The sequence below is a fragment of the Rattus norvegicus genome, chromosome Y (genome assembly GCF_021556685.1).
Source record: "Rattus norvegicus strain SHRSP/BbbUtx chromosome Y, alternate assembly SHRSP_T2T, whole genome shotgun sequence".
Taxonomy (NCBI): Eukaryota; Metazoa; Chordata; class Mammalia; order Rodentia; family Muridae; genus Rattus; species Rattus norvegicus.
The window spans coordinates 52633027-52643985 of record NC_141555.1 but is presented as its reverse complement, the minus strand read 5'-3'; the positions used below and the strand labels follow the sequence as shown (position 1 = coordinate 52643985).

Genomic DNA, 10959 nt, shown 5'->3' with positions numbered 1-10959 from the left:
AAGGAAAATTTTCAGAGATCAAAGAAATGCATGCCAGGATGACCATGGACTGGCTTCTCTTTACAGGGGCATCCAGCATTAGGAGAAAGGTAACATGGGGCTTTAATAAACATGCATCATTTAATAATTCCTAGTCTCTTCCCTTATTTTACACTTCCCTGTCTGTATTTTCCTAGTGGATGTTGTACTTAAATGTAGTAGTGCCTGCCTTTCAGGAGTATAGAAGTTGTCACATGTGGCACCCAAAGGAAGAATTTGATTTTTCTTCCCTGGCAGAATCTCCTTACCAATGATCTACAACAGTGTATTCCCTATGTCTGCTGCTTTGTTTTGTGTGTGTGTGTGTGAGTGTGTGTGTGTGTGTGTGTGTGTGTGTCTGTGTCTGTGTTTGTATCTGTCTGTCTGTCTTTGTCTTTGTCTCTGTCTGTCTCTTTCTTCCACATGATACCTCTCTATACTTCAGTTTGGCTTCTTAATTGCTCATTCCAAGATTGACCCATCATGCTTTCTCTGAGTGTTTGTTTTGATGACTCAAATTATACCTGTGTTAATCAATGCACCTTTAGCGAGATCTGTGTACACTGATCACATCACAACCAGCCTCATGGCTAAAATAAGTAATTTTTGAGTCTCTGAGGGAAGTTTTTTATCAGAATTTATGTGTTTTCTGTATTCTTCACTCCCCTATCCGAACTGTTTTAGTCTTTGGATCTTCCCCAAGTCTTTGCTTAATTGTGTTTATCTATGTGCCTACCCTACTGGGAAGACATCATCCCAACCCTCCAATATTACTAAGCAGGAGGAATAGATGAAGAATTTGGAGAAATTGGACATTTAGCTACAGAATATGTCCCCAGGATGGATTAAATGTGTCGAATCAATGCATCACAGACAAGTATTCTGAATTAGGATCTCAGTTTATTTTCTTCTTTGTCATTGTGAGTGTGCTACCTAAGGTGGGGAGGACCATTTGTGGGTTGTGTTTGAAAATTGAGTCTTCACTATTCATGCATGAAGGTGGTAAAAAAAATACAATGGATCAGTGATATCTCTGGGTTAGAAGGGATAGTGATAGAAAGTCTTTACTTGTGTCTCAGGCAAAGATCCGGGAAAGGGCAACTTGGCTTGTTTATTTGGATAAGATCTAGTTAATGGGTAGTTATGTGCTGTTGAAGGGGACTCTCTTCTGGATACTCTAATGTATGCTGGAATTTCCATGGTATTCTCTGTGATGTCACTAGTAGTATGGAAACAGAAACTTCCCTTGTGGCATTTAGTTAGTGCTTATTGGTTTACCAACAGTAATGTTTTTCTGGATGATCAAGCTATTTACAGAGAAAACGAAGAGCATGGAGAGACAAAAGAGAGAGGAAGAAGAAATTAAGATACTTTCTTATTATAGAAGGAAAAACATAAATTATCTGGTGGAAAAGGGTCAGTGAGAGCTGTGTGCTGGTCCTGAGGAGCATCCAAGAGGAGTGGTCCTGGTTCAGGCCTTCTAGGAGTAGGACTTACGTACTGAAGGCTCTGGATTCCTAAAGAAGAGAACCAGTTTCAGGAATATCTGATAATTTTTTTGGCAGAGAGCCAGGAATTTTCAAGCATGCATCTGGTTTACTATGTGTTCCTTAATTTCATTTGGAATGAGGAGGAATTACTAAACGTGCCACAGTGATAAAAGCTTTGACTCTCAGAGTAGAGTATTGAATTTTATCTTCTGTGGATCCCTGGACATGCCATTGGAATTTTATGATAAGAATGGAGACAGGGATACTCCCCTGGACATGCATCAAGGTCTCTTACTCTTTGTCTTGAACTTACATGATAAAGGCTTGGTGGTCCTAAACACTACGGACTCCAGGACTTACTCGCATCCGATCAGATATGAATTGACAATGTCCTAGATTTCTTCATGTCTTGGCCATTTTTTTTTGTTAAGGGCCATGGGGACTGCAGAATGGTGTGAGGCATATATCTACTGATCATGGTTGGGAGAAAGAAAATTGCTAATAGATCCGGCTTGAAGAGAGCTTTCCTCCTATTTCAGTGCTTCCAAGTGTCTGTAGACTTCCCCTTTCCTCATGTTTCATTGAGGGACTAGCATTTTCTCTCTTGTGTCTGTGGCATTACTATGCATGTTCCCTTGTGTTTCTCTACAGGGTCTGCTGGGTAGGCATCATCCCAACCGTCCACCATCAGTGAGCAACAATAACAGATTAAGAAGTTGTTGAAATTGACTAATGAGCTTCAGAAGAAGTTGGAAAACTCCCAGGAATGCTGAACCATTGAACCAACAGCATTTTCAGAGAAGTTAGTCATTATGACCACTTCTTTGTTGACTATCCTTACACCTCCGTGTTAACCTCAGTTTTCTCACACTACAGGAAAATGCAACTGTAATGTCCTCATGTACAAACTCATTTTGTTATGCGTCTCAGAGGCAGGACATAAAGTATGGATAGGAGTGTGATAGGAAGCTATTTAATTTCTCAGAAAAGCAGAAGCTGTGGTTTGAATAACTGTCTTGGGATACAACATGTAATGTGTAAGCCCTCATCATGGATTTTAATAGACAGAGAATGTATTTTCTGTCCTCAGAGGAACACAGAAATCTGGTCAGCTACAGAAGCACATTAACTTAAACTTAGTTAACAATGTTTTATTTTTTATTTTAAATATTTATTTTATTTGTTTTGTATGAATATTCTGTAAATGTCAGACTCAAGAGAAGTGGGAGTTTGAAGCCATTATACATGGTTGTCTGTTACGATGATTTTGCTGGGAATTAAACTTCAGGAACTATGGAAAAACAGTTAGTGCTCTTAAAACCTGAATCATCTCACCAGCCTAAAATACTTTTGATGATGATGGTGATGGTGATAGTGATGGTGGTGGTGATGGTGATGGTGATGGTGATGGTGATGGTGATGATGATGATGATGATGATGAAGAAGATGATTATTATAGTGCAACTCTAAATGGATCAAGATTTACCCTCCTCCAAAGCTCTTCCTCCTCTCCTGTCTCAAGAAGAACCTACAGTAAAGAAGACACCAACAGACCTGCCCATCCTCCCCAGCACTAGACAAAGAAAAGTTTTACTTTGTCTTGTTTACAGAGATTTTCTTGTTGTCTGGGCTCATAGCTTCATATCTGAAGAAGGGAGACTATGGAAATGGGAGCTCCTTTTGGAGGAATCTGCTTACCTTGGAGGAACGGGAAATAGTGAGCAAAAATAAGATGTTGATCCACCACCTTATCCCTTGCTGAGAACAAAGTCTCCTCTTCACAGCTTGGGAACTGGGTGAGCAGGCTAAGCAAGCATGGCTAACAAGCCAAACCAGATGGGTAAACATTTGTCCATTGGATATACAGGGGGAGCATTTCATTGACTATGCTGACTGTATCTCCTGTCCACTGTGTTCTAATACCATACAAGGAAAATTTCGTGGATTTTTTTCTGTCCTGTGTCAGAACAATAGTGTTTCCCTTTCTGAATGCTGTTTCTTCACTGATATGAACCTTGAGAGAATGGAGGGAGCCAATGAAAGCCACAGCCAATAACATTCTACATTCTAGAATATCAAGCCCTTCTCATAAATAACACTTTCTTGTAGCTGTGAATTCAGCAGGGAGGCAAATTAATACCAACCTCTGATCATGCAGCATAAAAATTAGCATGAGATACAAAAAAGACTTAAAAATGAGTCAGATATCTGATACACAGCAAGAAGTGGTCCCAGGCAGGGTCACAAATAACATTACGGTTATTTTGTTGAGCAAGAGTTACTCTCCTGGAGTCTTCAGATATTCATATGTGCTTGAAAATCTGTCACGGAAGACTGTATTGACATCATACTCTAATCCGGAGATACCATACAAAAAAGTATATTATTCCTTCTGAAGTACTGGGTTGAAATTTATTCGCCTCACACATTTGTATGTGAGGCTGAATTTAATGTTCTACATAGATAAAAGCATTCTCTCAATCCTTGCCTTAGTAATTTGTTTTGTTTTGTTTTTTTAAGTGGGAAAATGGCTGACTATACATCAGGTCCACACCTGAACTGCAGTGACTGTTTCTCAGACTGTATACACAGAGCACATCTGAGAAGTAGTTAACATTTTAATTCGGGGCATCTCTCAATGGATCTGTTTGGGCCTTTATAAGCATGCATATACTTATATCAGGTAAGGGAATCACGTAGTATCCAAAACATTACAGGATCCGTCTGCTGTAAATATTTTTTTTACACAAGTGAAGGAAGGTGTATCAAAGGCTGTGTATCAAAGGTTGTAGATAATACACCATCTGTAGAAGATAATATATCAAGAAGAATTCGGTAGGGCTACACACATTGTCTAAATATCCCCACACAATACTAAGCCAGGATGGACAAGAAATCACTTCACGTGGAAACTTAAAATTATCTGATGCTATGGTTATGTGGAGTGTTAATAGATAAAGAAAAACCACCTAAAAAGCACATGCATATATACCAGATGCTATTCAAAAATTATTCAGAGGCAGTTTGCAACCTACATTTAGCACAAAGAGATTGATTCCTCACTTCACAGATTCTGATCAGAACCATTGATTATTAAGAGATCTATATTAGAATTCACTTGCATATCACATGTCTGAATAATTAGGTAGTCACAGCAAACATGACATTCAGAAAGCATACCTGGAACTTGTCAACAGTTGAGGGAGTGCATGTAGTGGATGAGGTTTGGGCATGAAACTCAAAAGTCCAAAATACCACTTAGATTTGAGTTTTGAGGACAATAAATACTTAATGAGTTTTGGGACAAAATTTGAATCTAAAGACCCAAAAATTATGTATCAATCAGTTCTTAACCCCTTTTGAGATTGGTGGATATTATGAATTTAGTCTCTGCCCCTGAGGTATAGGTAAATGGTGCAATTTGAAGTGATTAGATATGCTAAAGAGGCATGCAAAACAAAGGAGGCCATGGTATCATTGAACAACTGTGCTTCTCCAAAACGTAGCATGTTTTACTGTGGAGTGACCTAGACACTAGAAACACACACACACACACACACACACACACACTCACACACAAACACACACACACAAACACACACACACACACACACACACACACAAAACCCACAAACAATTGACTTACTTTGTGCTGTGTGGGGCATGCTGGATTTATACAAGATATGAAGTGTATTCTCCTCAAGTAAGTTAAACTCAAACTCAATGAAAAATTTAGAATTCCTCCTCCTTTCTTGAGAAAGCATTCTGTGCATGAGTAATGCTTACATTTAAAGTTTAAGTGGGATGACTTGAAAACAGTAACAACGGAATCCCACTTTGATAACAGCATTTCAGGGATGTGTAGTGTTTCAATTTTGATTTTATGAAACTGCAGTTGCTCAGATCTCATGATTGTAGTATTGAACCAGGTCATTACTAGACATAACTCTGTAGGGACAGTAAGAGCTTGGAAAATTCTTCAAGTTGGAAAATCTAAGAAAGCACATTGGCAACAGTTTAATTCAAAAGGGAAAAACTTGTGCTTGGGTAAGTTCCTGTACCTAAGTCTGAGCAGCTGGTTCAAAGCAAAAGACAAACATTGCATGTAAACAAGGACTACTGGGGACAGAACCTGTTAATAAAATGAAGAAAGCTAAGGGTTTCAGGAAATGTGCATGAGGATGACTTTGAATGGTTGAAATTATATGCTATAAATTTAGTGGAACATATGAGAGGATGAATTTTTGGAATGTTTATCTCCTTAGGAGTGTAAACATTTGAGCTAAGTAAATGATGTAACCTAGGTAGGAAAGGGAAGTGATTTTCCATTCAGACATTGGAATTCCCTTCATGCCGAACATGAACATGGGAGGGTTTCAAAGAAATGATGAAGCAAATCAAGAGCTTCTGAGCATCCAGTAGGAGTCTCAGAGGATTAATTTGTTCTTGTTATGGGGGATTTTCAAGTTGATTATTGGAAATCAGTAAAGAGAAATTCAAATTCTAGAAATCAAATTTTGTAAAAGTCTCATATTAGCTTTAGAAGACCGTCACCTGTAAAGGCTCCAAAAAGGCATAGCCAGATTCACCTTTTAAAATGTATTACAATAGTTGACTTACTGCCTTTCCACTCTGTTCCCAAGGCCAGCCACAGAGTACGACTGTGGTGCTAAACCTTCAGCAAGAGAATTCTGCTTAGCTTAATTAGTGTGTTTTGTTTCTGTTTTGAGTTTTGTTTGCTTCAAGTATTAGTAATGTTGGTTTGGTTGGAAGTTTTGTTATTCATTCTTTATAAATTTTTGTTCTTTTGGTGAATTTGCAGTTCTGTTAATGTCATGCACATTACATTATGATTGTATCATTTAAGCCCTTTTTGAAAAAAATTAATATATATTTTTCAGAATAAAATGTGTTTTTCAACTCATAAGAAACAAGTTTTTTCTTGTGTAGTGTTGCATCCTGTAGTCCCAGACACCATATGCAGATATAGATCACTGAAATTTGCAGGGTCTTGAGATTCACAATTGTTCCCAGCAAGCCAGAGGTACATGTGTGAAATGGCCTTTCGATGTGTCTAGTGTGGCCTACTCTGTATACCAATTTCATCATGGAAAAGGTATCCATACTGTATCCTTTCGGTCATATATTTAGCTATTCCTAAAGTATAGTAATTTAAGATTGATCACATAGAAAAAATTAATGAGAAAATCAACAGTATTGCTCTAATGATTTTCAGGAAATGAAAACCCTCACCAATGGATTAGAAATGAAAATCAGGAAAATCAGACGTAATTTGTCTCTGGTTTCATGAAATATCATCTCAGTGGAAACCACATAGAAGAGATAATGAATTCCATGATTTTAAAAACATTTTTTATACTTAGTTTTTATGTTGTTGGCCTTGATTCTGTATTTGGTGACTATTGGGGATAGTTGTTTGGTTCAGATTATTATCTTTGCCATTATTATTGCTATTATTTCTTTATAAATAAATGTTTCATTTGATGTAAGTGCTATATAACACATACATGCAATTCACAGCACGGTTCAAGAGTATGGGAACTGCAAGACCCAATCAGGGAAGATGTTCCTGTTCATCGAGCCCACATTTAGTGATGCAAAAATACCAAAGAAATCCTCAATCAACTCCCTTTGAAACTTGGTCTTCTGGAATTTGTAGACATCACAGCCACTAACAACACCAATGCGATTCAAGATTACGTACAGCAGCTCACTGGAGTGAGAATAGTTCCTTGGGTCTTCATAGGTAAAGAAAAACTGCATAGACAGATGCAGTGATCTAATCTCCCTCGAACAGAATGGGGAGCTGATGACTTAACTAAAGCAGATTGGAGCTCTGCAGTTATGAAAGGGGTGGCAGGAAAAACCCATGCTGACAGCAAACATTCCATCACGCTGATGCCAGTTAACCTGAGAGATGATGTGCATCATGGAGGATGTCACTATTTTCTTATGATTGGGATTCTCAATAAATTGGTTTTATTCTATTACTCAGTGCTAAAGTCTGATGCTGTTTGCCTGCAACCATTGGGTAGGGAAGCTTAACAGATCACACAGGATTGACTATCCATTCTTCATGTGCTGATATGTCTCTACCTCTAAGCCCATATTTAACAATCCAGTGGATCTAAATCTCCTGTGAATCAGTTACTGTTTTTCTAACATGCTAATCTGCTGAGGTGATTTTGCAGACGTCCACTTCCTAATGATTATTAAAACAATGAATGTTGTGAAGTTGTTTATGATCAACACACTGGCCTTTCCCTCCTCATACATGTACTTCTGCATTTACAGCTCTCAAACTTTCCCTACCACAACCCACAGAAGTCCACACTTGTATGAGGATGCTGTCTGAAAACAGATGAAGAGCTTTAGCAGAGATTTTCCTCACTGTAGCAATATTAACAGAGACAGCAGACCATATGAAGAATTCAGCTCTGTTCACGAACTGGTTAATTGCCAAGATAATCCCAAACAGTTGTGAGTACATTCTAGTCAGAGTCCCAGAAAACTCAAATATGAAATGCAAAATTACAGAGCTCTCCTTCAAAGACTGTCTATGAAAGAAGTTGCATGCAGAACACTGTCCAAAAATATTTGTTCCATTCACACTTTTACATTTAGATTTGACGTCTTACAATGACGTGTATTAACCATGGAACTGCACGTCTCTTCTCTGGTCTCCAGTGAGAAGGATTCATTGCTAAAAAAGATGTATCTGCAGATGACTAAAAAAATAACAATAAAGAATAGATCTTGATTAAAGTTCTGGGATAAAGATGCAACATCCTACCACAAGAATATATATACATATATATATATATATATATATATATATATATATATATATATGTATATATATATGTATGTATGTATGTATGTGTATATATATGTATGTATGTATGTGTATATATGTATGTATGTATGTGTATATATATATATATATGTATATATATATATATATATATATATATATATATATATATATATGTGTGTGTGTGTGTGTGTGTGCGTATGTGTTAAATGTCAGACTTGTATGTCTGTTATTTTAGGAAAGCTTGAACATTATTTTTAATGTCGTTTTGAATCTGTTCACAAAAATTTTATTGAGAATATGTGTGTATCGGTGTAAATTAGTCTGTAATACTCAGTCTTCCTCTCTTTCTATGGGTCGTCTGTAATTCTTTCTCCCTCTCTCTGTACCTTTCTGTTTACCTCATTTTCCCCCTGCCTCACTCTCTCTTTTTTTCTCTGTCAACTGTTGGATAATACCAGATTCAAAATAGAAATTTAATGTATTCAATCCTTTTGTCTACTTTATGGAATCGTCTAAGAAATTCAATTCTCTTTAAATGTATAATCAAATTTTTAACTGAATACATGTGGTCCTATGATATTTTAGGAGGGAGATATTAAGGCCCGACTCTGTGTCATTGTTCAGTATGGTGCTGTTTAAATTATGCATATTGAGGTGATTTAATACTGGTGTATGCAATACATCTAGTAAATCATTAATGGTTTAAAAATTAATCTAGATTTCGGACTATAATATAAAAAGTTTTTTCTCCACCTCTCCTCTCTTCTCTTTAAGTTTGTTAATTCTACCCTTTCTTTAACTAACTTGGCCAGAGGTAATGACAATCTTGTTAATACATTCCACCAATGAACACTTCCTTTCATTCACTATATTGTTGTCCTCATTTTATTGATTTCAGCCATGATGAGTTGGATATACATGCTATACCCCTTCCACAAGGCTCAAAGCCCACCCTGAAACAAGGTGTAAAGAGACTGTAGGCGCCCAAAATGTGGGGGTGATCACAGGGAAATCGTGTCTTCAGGAAACACAGAGTGCTGACCTCATGAAACATAGCAGCTGTGGTTCCCTGCATAGCTTCAAGACAGTCAACAGTGCAGAATGCAGTGTAAATGCCTGAAAGCTGTTACTCCTAACTGACACACTGTGGACAGTTAGTGTCTTCTGTTGGAGGGTTGAACAATTTTTGTAAGGGATCATCATGGGGATATTAAACAGTATTTTAATGTAGAAGGAATACAAAGGTAGGATTCAAAGAAATATAGTGATGTGGGTAAACTAAATGGGAAAATTATTATCAAAATACTTTGGTGGATATTCTCAAAACAATAAAACAATTAAATATATTACTCAATATTATGTACATAGAGAATGTTTCATTATAGAGGGATGTTTCACAAAGTGACCTTAATGAATTATGTTAGTTACAACAGATCTGCCAATTCTGTGAGTTTAGTGAGAGCACATTATATGATTTGACCTTAGTAAATTTAAAGTGACTATTTTCAAAAATAGTAAGCGTTGTTTCCATGTACACGTTCAAAAATGGGCTTCTATAAATCATAATGTAAAGACACTCTACATACAGAAAAAATAAGTAATTGTGTACATATCTAAACAAAATATTCACAATTGAATTGAATCCTTATACATTACAGAAATGCAAATCAAAATTTTTATGAATTTTTTTCATCCCTTTCAGAAATCTTAGTTTAATAACACATGAGCCAACTTATCTTTACTGTGTTATTGAGAGAGGAGAATATTGCTATTCTCCTTTTGGAAATGCAAACTTCTACAGCAACTTTAGAAATCAGTACGATGTTTCTTCATGAATGTAGAAACGGATACACCTAAAGATATAACTTGAGGATATATATCCAAATGATGATTTATTCTATTATAGAGACCCTTGATAATTTGGAGCTATTCATGTTGTTCTTTAACAAATGAATGAATAAGGAAAATATGGTGCATTGACAGACTAGAAAAGGAAAGCATGTAATTTTCAGGACCGTGAATGGGTCTTGTGAAAGTCATCATAGATGACTTAACCCAGATGAAAAAGGGAAAATGGGATACTTATTCACTTAATCTGTATGTTAATTCAGCAAACTGTGTATCTGTATGATCAGTTTAGTGTCCGTTGTCCTCATTTTGGGAAGTACAAGTGCAATTATGAATTACTGAGGGACACTGTCAGGAACAGGAATGTCAAATGTGAAGAGACAGGGAAGAGGGCGACAATGGAGGAAATATAGAGCTGTACAGCTAAAAGTGAGAGAAATTTGAGTCATAGAATGGAAACCTAATGGAGTAGAAACACATTTTTTTAATTTTTTTTCAAAGTTAATAACAATAGGTACAGGGACAGAAGATAAAATATTGATTGGGTTTATCTATGTAAATTTTCAATAATAAGTAAATCTCAAAAATTATAGATTTCAGCTTTCAGTAAACCTGTAGTACAGATAATGACTATATAGTCCTTAAGGAGTGAGATGTGAATGTCTTTGTTGGAAACATAAATGTATTATATTATTCGTTTGTTACAATAATCTATTCATTTGTTTACATTTCAAACGTCATTTCCCCAATTTGTCTTTCCTCCTT

The 10959-nt window shown here is 36.5% G+C and overlaps 1 pseudogene; it reads left to right on the top strand.

The window, feature by feature from the left end:
- Window positions 1-5867: 5867 nt before the first annotated feature.
- On the top strand, window positions 5868-7377 carry LOC134484510 (glutaredoxin-1-like; annotated as a pseudogene).
- Window positions 7378-10959: the final 3582 nt, after the last annotated feature.